An 11,473-nucleotide genomic window follows, 5' to 3' on the forward strand; every position below is an offset into this window, starting at 1 on the left:
ATACGGAGCAGGACGTCAGGTGACATCTAGTGTTCATCTGGTCACATGACATCTATTGTTCACCTGGTCACATGACATCTAGTGTTCATCTGGTCACATGACATCTAGTGTTCACCTGGTCACATGACATCTATTGTTCACCTGGTCACATGACATCTAGTGTTCACCTGGTCACATGACATCTATTGTTCATCTGGTCACATGACATCTAGTGTTCACCTGGTCACATGACATCTATTGTTCACCTGGTCACATGACATCTATTGATCATCTGGTCACACGACATCTATTGTTCATCAGGTCACATGACATCTATTGTTCACCTGGTCACATGACATCTATTGTTCATCTGGTCACATGACATCTAGTGTTCACCTGGTCACATGACATCTATTGTTCACCTGGTCACATGACATCTAGTGTTCACCTGGTCACATGACATCTATTGTTCACCTGGTCACATGACATCTATTGTTCATCTGGTCACATGACATCTAGTGTTCACCTGGTCACATGACATCTATTGTTCACCTGGTCACATGACATCTATTGTTCATCTGGTCACATGACATCTAGTGTTCACCTGGTCACATGACATCTATTGTTCACCTGGTCACATGACATCTAGTGTTCACCTGGTCACATGACATCTATTGTTCACCTGGTCACATGACATCTATTGTTCATCTGGTCACATGACATCTAGTGTTCACCTGGTCACATGACATCTATTGTTCACCTGGTCACATGACATCTATTGTTCATCTAGTCACATGACATCTAGTGTTCACCTGGTCTCATGACATCTATTGTTCACCTGGTCACATGACATCTATTGTTCATCTAGTCACATGACATCTATTGTTCATCTGGTCACATGACATCTATTGTTCACCTGGTCACATGACATCTATTGTTCATCTGGTCACATGACATCTATTGTTCATCTGGTCACATGACATCTATTGTTCATCTGGTCACATGACATCTATTGTTCACCTGGTCACATGACATCTATTGTTCATCAGGTCACATGACATCTATTGTTCACCTGGTCACATGACATCTATTGTTCATCTGGTCACATGACATCTAGTGTTCACCTGGTCACATGACATCTATTGTTCATCTAGTCACATGACATCTATTGTTCACCTGGTCACATGACATCTATTGTTCATCTGGTCACATGACATCTATTGTTCACCTGGTCACATGACATCTATTGTTCATCTGGTCACATGACATCTATTGTTCATCTGGTCACATGACATCTAGTGTTCACCTGGTCACATGACATCTATTGTTCATCTGGTCACATGACATCTATTGTTCACCTGGTCACATGACATCTATTGTTCATCTGGTCACATGACATCTATTGTTCATCTAGTCACATGACATCTATTGTTCACCTGGTCACATGACATCTATTGTTCCTCTGGTCACATGACATCTATTGTTCACCTGGTCACATGACATCTATTGTTCATCTGGTCACATGACATCTAGTGTTCACCTGGTCACATGACATCTATTGTTCCTCTGGTCACATGACATCTATTGTTCATCTGGTCACATGACATCTATTGTTCATCTGGTCACATGACATCTATTGTTCATCTGGTCACATGACATCTATTGTTCATCTGGTCACATGACATCTATTGTTCATCAGGTCACATGACATCTATTGTTCATCTGGTCACATGACATCTAGTGTTCATCTGGTCACATGACATCTATTGTTCATCTGGTCACATGACATCTATTGTTCACCTGGTCACATGACATCTATTGTTCATCTGGTCACATGACATATATTGTTCATCTGGTCACATGACATATATTGTTCATCTGGTCACATGACATCTATTGTTCATCTGGTCACATGACATCTATTGTTCATCTGGTCACATGACATCTATTGTTCATCAGGTCACATGACATCTATTGTTCATCTGGTCACATGACATCTATTGTTCATCAGGTCACATGACATCTATTGATCATCTGGTCACATGACATCTATTGTTCATCTGGTCACATGACATCTATTGTTCATCAGGTCACATGACATCTATTGTTCATCTGGTCACGTGGCATCTATTGTTCATCTGGTCACATGACATCTAGTGTTCACCTGGTCACATGACATCTATTGTTCACCTGGTCACATGACATCTATTGATCATCTGGTCACACGACATCTATTGTTCATCAGGTCACATGACATCTATTGTTCACCTGGTCACATGACATCTATTGTTCATCTGGTCACATGACATCTAGTGTTCACCTGGTCACATGACATCTATTGTTCACCTGGTCACATGACATCTAGTGTTCACCTGGTCACATGACATCTATTGTTCACCTGGTCACATGACATCTATTGTTCATCTGGTCACATGACATCTAGTGTTCACCTGGTCACATGACATCTATTGTTCACCTGGTCACATGACATCTATTGTTCATCTGGTCACATGACATCTAGTGTTCACCTGGTCACATGACATCTATTGTTCACCTGGTCACATGACATCTATTGTTCACCTGGTCACATGACATCTATTGTTCACCTGGTCACATGACATCTATTGTTCATCTGGTCACATGACATCTAGTGTTCACCTGGTCACATGACATCTATTGTTCACCTGGTCACATGACATCTATTGTTCATCTAGTCACATGACATCTAGTGTTCACCTGGTCACATGACATCTATTGTTCACCTGGTCACATGACATCTATTGTTCATCTGGTCACATGACATCTATTGTTCATCTGGTCACATGACATCTAGTGTTCACCTGGTCACATGACATCTATTGTTCACCTGGTCACATGACATCTATTGTTCATCTGGTCACATGACATATATTGTTCACCTGGTCACATGACATCTATTGTTCACCTGGTCACATGACATCTATTGTTCATCTGGTCACATGACATCTATTGTTCACCTGGTCACATGACATCTATTGTTCATCTGGTCACATGACATCTAGTGTTCACCTGGTCACATGACATCTATTGTTCATCTGGTCACATGACATCTATTGTTCACCTGGTCACATGACATCTATTGTTCATCTGGTCACATGACATCTATTGTTCATCTGGTCACATGACATCTATTGTTCATCTAGTCACATGACATCTATTGATCATCTGGTCACATGACATCTATTGTTCATCTGGTCACATGACATCTATTGTTCATCTAGTCACATGACATCTATTGTTCATCTGGTCACATGACATCTATTGTTCATCTAGTCACATGACATCTATTGATCATCTGGTCACATGACATCTATTGTTCATCTGGTCACATGACATCTAGTGTTCACCTGGTCACATGACATCTATTGTTCACCTGGTCACATGACATCTATTGTTCATCTGGTCACATGACATCTATTGTTCATCTGGTCACATGACATATATTGTTCATCTGGTCACATGACATCTATTGTTCATCTGGTCACATGACATCTATTGTTCATCTGGTCACATGACATCTATTGTTCATCTGGTCACATGACATCTATTGTTCATCTGGTCACATGACATCTATTGTTCACCTGGTCACATGACATCTATTGTTCATCTGGTCACATGACATCTATTGTTCACCTGGTCACATGACATCTATTGTTCACCTGGTCACATGACATCTATTGTTCACCTGGTCACATGACATCTATTGTTCATCTGGTCACATGACATCTAGTGTTCACCTGGTCACATGACATCTATTGTTCATCTGGTCACATGACATCTATTGTTCATCTGGTCACATGACATCTAGTGTTCACCTGGTCACATGACATCTATTGTTCACCTGGTCACATGACATCTATTGTTCATCTGGTCACATGACATCAATTGTTCCTCTGGTCACATGACATCTATTGTTCCTCTGGTCACATGACATCTATTGTTCCTCTGGTCACATGACATCTATTGTTCCTCTGGTCACATGACATCTATTGTTCATCTGGTCACATGACATCTATTGTTCATCTGGTCACATGACATCTAGTGTTCACCTGGTCACATGACATCTATTGTTCATCTGGTCACATGACATCTATTGTTCACCTGGTCACATGACATCTATTGTTCACCTGGTCACATGACATCTATTGTTCATCTGGTCACGTGACATCTATTGTTCACCTGGTCACATGACATCTATTGTTCATCTGGTCACATGACATCTATTGTTCACCTGGTCACATGACATCTATTGTTCATCTGGTCACATGACATCTATTGTTCATCTGGTCACATGACATCTAGTGTTCACCTGGTCACATGACATCTATTGTTCATCTGGTCACATGACATCTATTGTTCACCTGGTCACATGACATCTATTGTTCATCTGGTCACATGACATCTATTGTTCATCTGGTCACATGACATCTATTGTTCACCTGGTCACATGACATCTATTGTTCCTCTGGTCACATGACATCTATTGTTCATCTGGTCACATGACATCTATTGTTCACCTGGTCACATGACATCTATTGTTCCTCTGGTCACATGACATCTATTGTTCATCTGGTCACATGACATCTATTGTTCATCTGGTCACATGACATCTATTGTTCATCTGGTCACATGACATCTATTGTTCATCAGGTCACATGACATCTATTGTTCATCTGGTCACATGACATCTAGTGTTCACCTGGTCACATGACATCTATTGTTCATCTGGTCACATGACATCTATTGTTCATCTGGTCACATGACATCTATTGTTCATCTGGTCACATGACATCTATTGTTCATCTGGTCACATGACATCTATTGTTCATCTGGTCACATGACATCTATTGTTCATCTGGTCACATGACATCTATTGTTCATCAGGTCACATGACATCTATTGTTCATCTGGTCACATGACATCTATTGTTCATCAGGTCACATGACATCTATTGTTCATCTGGTCACATGACATCTATTGTTCATCTGGTCACATGACATCTATTGTTCATCAGGTCACATGACATCTATTGTTCATCTGGTCACATGACATCTATTGTTCATCTGGTCACATGACATCTATTGTTCATCTGGTCACATGACATCTATTGTTCATCTGGTCACATGACATCTATTGTTCACCTGGTCACATGACATCTATTGTTCATCAGGTCACATGACATCTATTGTTCATCTGGTCACATGACATCTATTGTTCATCTGGTCACATGACATCTATTGTTCACCTGGTCACATGACATCTATTGTTCATCTGGTCACATGACATCTATTGTTCATCTGGTCACATGACATCTATTGTTCATCTGGTCACATGACATCTATTGTTCATCTGGTCACATGACATCTATTGTTCATCTGGTCACATGACATCTATTGTTCATCTGGTCACATGACATCTATTGTTCATCTGGTCACATGACATCTATTGTTCACCTGGTCACATGACATCTATTGTTCATCTGGTCACATGACATCTATTGTTCATCTGGTCACATGACATCTATTGTTCATCTGGTCACATGACATCTATTGTTCATCTGGTCACATGACATCTATTGTTCATCTGGTCACATGACATCTATTGTTCATCTGGTCACATGACATCTATTGTTCATCTGGTCACATGACATCTATTGTTCATCTGGTCACATGACATCTATTGTTCACCTGGTCACATGACATCTATTGTTCATCTGGTCACATGACATCTATTGTTCATCTGGTCACATGACATCTATTGTTCATCTGGTCACATGACATCTATTGTTCATCTGGTCACATGACACTTATTGTTCATCTGGTCACATGACATCTATTGTTCATCTGGTCACATGACATCTATTGTTCATCAGGTCACATGACATCTATTGTTCATCTGGTCACATGACATCTATTGTTCATCTGGTCACATGACATCTATTGTTCATCTGGTCACATGACATCTATTGTTCATCTGGTCACATGACATCTATTGTTCATCTGGTCACATGACATCTATTGATCATCTGGTCACATGACATCTATTGTTCATCTGGTCACATGACATCTATTGTTCATCTGGTCACATGACATCTATTGTTCATCTGGTCACATGACATCTATTGTTCACCTGGTCACATGACATCTATTGTTCATCTGGTAACATGACATCTAGTGTTCACCTGGTCACATGACATCTATTGTTCACCTGGTCACATGACATCTATTGTTCATCTGGTCACATGACATCTATTGTTCACCTGGTCACATGACATCTATTGTTCACGTGGTCACATGATATCTATTGTTCACCTGGTCACATGACATCTATTGTTCACCTGGTCACATGACATCTATTGTTCATCTGGTCACATGACATCTAGTGTTCACCTGGTCACATGACATCTATTGTTCACCTGGTCGCATGACATCTATTGTTCATCTGGTCACATGACATCTATTGTTCACCTGCTCACATGGTCGCGACATCTGACCCATTTCATCTGGTCACATATAGTGTTCACCTGGTCACATGACATCTATTGTTCACCTGGTCACATGACATCTATTGATCATCTAGTCACATGACATCTATTGTTCACCTGGTCACATGACATCTATTGTTCACCTGGTCACATGACATCTATTGTTCATCTGGTCGCAATCATTGTTCACCTGGTCACATGAGTGTTCATCTATTGTTCACAGATGCTGGCTTGACATCTATTGTTCATCTGGTCATTATTACTCCATGACATCTATGACATGTGTTCATCTAGTCACACTTGATGACATCTATTGTTCACCTGGTCACATGACATCTATTGTTCACCTGGTCACATGACATCTATTGTTCATCTGGTCACATGACATCTATTGTTCACCTGGTCACATGACATCTATTGTTCATCTGGTCACATGACATCTAGTGTTCATCTGGTCACATGACATCTATTGTTCATCTGGTCACATGACATATATTGTTCATCTGGTCACATGACATCTATTGTTCATCTGGTCATTTGACATCTATTGTTCATCTAGTCCACTTGACGCCTGTTATTCACCTGGTCATGACATCTATTGTTCATCTAGTCATGACATCTATTGATCATCTGGTCACATGACATCTATTGTTCATCTAGTCACATGACATCTATTGTTCATCTGGTCACATGACATCTATTGTTCATCTGGTCACATGACATCTATTGTTCATCTGGTCACATGACATCTATTGTTCATCTGGTCACATGACATCTATTGTTCATCTGGTCACATGACATCTATTGTTCATCTGGTCACATGACATCTATTGTTCATCTGGTCACATGACATCTATTGTTCATCTGGTCACATGACATCTATTGTTCATCTGGTCACATGACATCTATTGTTCATCTGGTCACATGACATCTATTGTTCATCTGGTCACATGACATCTATTGTTCATCTGGTCACATGACATCTATTGTTCACCTGGTCACATGACATCTATTGTTCATCTGGTCACATGACATCTATTGTTCATCTGGTCACATGACATCTATTGTTCATCTGGTCACATGACATCTATTGTTCACCTGGTCACATGACATCTATTGTTCATCTGGTCACATGACATCTATTGTTCACCTGGTCACATGACATCTATTGTTCATCTGGTCACATGACATCTATTGTTCATCTGGTCACATGACATCTAGTGTTCATCTGGTCACATGACATCTATTGTTCCTGGTCACATGACATCTATTGTTCATCTGGTCACATGACATCTATTGTTCATCTGGTCACATGACATCTATTGTTCATCTGGTCACATGACATCTATTGTTCATCTGGTCACATGACATCTATTGTTCCTCTGGTCACATGACATCTATTGTTCCTCTGGTCACATGACATCTATTGTTCACCTGGTCACATGACATCTATTGTTCACCTGGTCACATGACATCTATTGTTCATCTGGTCACATGACATCTATTGTTCATCTGGTCACATGACATCTATTGTTCATCTGGTCACATGACATCTATTGTTCATCTGGTCACATGACATCTATTGTTCATCTGGTCACATGACATCTATTGTTCATCTGGTCACATGACATCTATTGTTCATCTGGTCACATGACATCTATTGTTCACCTGGTCACATGACATCTATTGTTCATCTGGTCACATGACATCTATTGTTCACCTGGTCACATGACATCTATTGTTCATCTGGTCACATGACATCTATTGTTCATCTGGTCACATGACATCTATTGTTCATCTGGTCACATGACATCTATTGTTCATCTGGTCACATGACATCTATTGTTCACCTGGTCACATGACATCTATTGTTCATCTGGTCACATGACATCTATTGTTCATCTGGTCACATGACATCTATTGTTCATCTGGTCACATGACATCTATTGTTCATCTGGTCACATGACATCTATTGTTCATCTGGTCACATGACATCTATTGTTCATCTGGTCACATGACATCTATTGTTCATCTGGTCACATGACATCTATTGTTCATCTGGTCACATGACATCTATTGTTCATCTGGTCACATGACATCTATTGTTCATCTGGTCACATGACATCTATTGTTCATCTGGTCACATGACATCTATTGTTCATCTGGTCACATGACATCTATTGTTCATCTGGTCACATGACATCTATTGTTCATCTGGTCACATGACATCTATTGTTCATCTGGTCACATGACATCTATTGTTCACCTGGTCACATGACATCTATTGTTCATCTGGTCACATGACATCTATTGTTCATCTGGTCACATGACATCTATTGTTCATCTGGTCACATGACATCTATTGTTCATCTGGTCACATGACATCTATTGTTCATCTGGTCACATGACATCTATTGTTCATCTGGTCACATGACATCTATTGTTCATCTGGTCACATGACATCTATTGTTCATCTGGTCATATCTATTGTTCATCTGGTCACATGACATCTATTGTTCATCTGGTCACATGACATCTATTGTTCATCTGGTCACATGACATCTATTGTTCATCTGGTCACATGACATCTATTGTTCATCTGGTCACATGACATCTATTGTTCATCTGGTCACATGACATCTATTGTTCATCTGGTCACATGACATCTATTGTTCATCTGGTCACATGACATCTATTGTTCATCTGGTCACATGACATCTATTGTTCATCTGGTCACATGACATCTATTGTTCATCTGGTCACATGACATCTATTGTTCATCTGGTCACATGACATCTATTGTTCATCTGGTCACATGACATCTATTGTTCATCTGGTCACATGACATCTATTGTTCATCTGGTCACATGACATCTATTGTTCATCTGGTCACATGACATCTATTGTTCATCTGGTCACATGACATCTATTGTTCATCTGGTCACATGACATCTATTGTTCATCTGGTCACATGACATCTATTGTTCATCTGGTCACATGACATCTATTGTTCATCTGGTCACATGACATCTATTGTTCATCTGGTCACATGACATCTATTGTTCATCTGGTCACATGACATCTATTGTTCATCTGGTCACATGACATCTATTGTTCATCTGGTCACATGACATCTATTGTTCATCTGGTCACATGACATCTATTGTTCATCTGGTCACATGACATCTATTGTTCATCTGGTCACATGACATCTATTGTTCATCTGGTCACATGACATCTATTGTTCATCTGGTCACATGACATCTATTGTTCATCAGGTCACATGACATCTATTGTTCACCTGGTCACATGACATCTATTGTTCACCTGGTCACATCTATTGTTCACCTGGTCACATGACATCTATTGTTCATCTGGTCACATGACATCTATTGTTCATCTGGTCACATGACATCTATTGTTCATCTGGTCACATGACATCTATTGTTCATCTGGTCACATGACATCTATTGTTCATCTGGTCACATGACATCTATTGTTCATCTGGTCACATGACATCTATTGTTCATCTGGTCACATGACATCTATTGTTCATCTGGTCACATGACATCTATTGTTCATCTGGTCACATGACATCTATTGTTCATCTGGTCACATGACATCTATTGTTCATCTGGTCACATGACATCTATTGTTCATCTGGTCACATGACATCTATTGTTCATCTGGTCACATGACATCTAGTGTTCACCTGGTCACATGACATCTATTGTTCATCTGGTCACATGACATCTATTGTTCACCTGGTCACATGACATCTATTGTTCATCTGGTCACATGACATCTATTGTTCATCTGGTCACATGACATCTATTGTTCATCTGGTCACATGACATCTATTGTTCATCTGGTCACATGACATCTATTGTTCATCTGGTCACATGACATCTATTGTTCACCTGGTCACATGACATCTATTGTTCATCTGGTCACATGACATCTATTGTTCACCTGGTCACATGACATCTATTGTTCATCTGGTCACATGACATCTATTGTTCATCTGGTCACATGACATCTATTGTTCATCTGGTCACATGACATCTATTGTTCATCAGGTCACATGACATCTATTGTTCATCTGGTCACATGACATCTATTGTTCATCAGGTCACATGACATCTATTGTTCATCTGGTCACATGACATCTATTGTTCATCTGGTCACATGACATCTATTGTTCATCAGGTCACATGACATCTATTGTTCATCTGGTCACGTGGCATCTATTGTTCATCTGGTCACATGACATCTAGTGTTCACCTGGTCACATGACATCTATTGTTCACCTGGTCACATGACATCTATTGATCATCTGGTCATGACATCTATTGTTCATCAGGTCACATGACATCTATTGTTCACCTGGTCACATGACATCTATTGTTCATCTGGTCACATGACATCTAGTGTTCACCTGGTCACATGACATCTATTGTTCACCTGGTCACATGACATCTAGTGTTCACCTGGTCACATGACATCTATTGTTCACCTGGTCACATGACATCTATTGTTCATCTGGTCACATGACATCTAGTGTTCACCTGGTCACATGACATCTATTGTTCATCTGGTCACATGACATCTATTGTTCATCTGGTCACATGACATCTATTGTTCATCTGGTCACATGACATCTATTGTTCATCTGGTCACATGACATCTATTGTTCATCTGGTCACATGACATCTATTGTTCATCTGGTCACATGACATCTATTGTTCATCTGGTCACATGACATCTATTGTTCATCTGGTCACATGACATCTATTGTTCATCTGGTCACATGACATCTATTGTTCATCTGGTCACATGACATCTAGTGTTCACCTGGTCACATGACATCTATTGTTCACCTGGTCACATGACATCTATTGTTCATCTGGTCACATGACATCTATTGTTCATCTGGTCACATGACATCTATTGTTCATCTGGTCACATGAC

The sequence above is a fragment of the Pseudoliparis swirei genome, unplaced genomic scaffold (assembly GCF_029220125.1).
Source record: "Pseudoliparis swirei isolate HS2019 ecotype Mariana Trench unplaced genomic scaffold, NWPU_hadal_v1 hadal_27, whole genome shotgun sequence".
Lineage (NCBI taxonomy): Eukaryota > Metazoa > Chordata > Actinopteri > Perciformes > Liparidae > Pseudoliparis > Pseudoliparis swirei.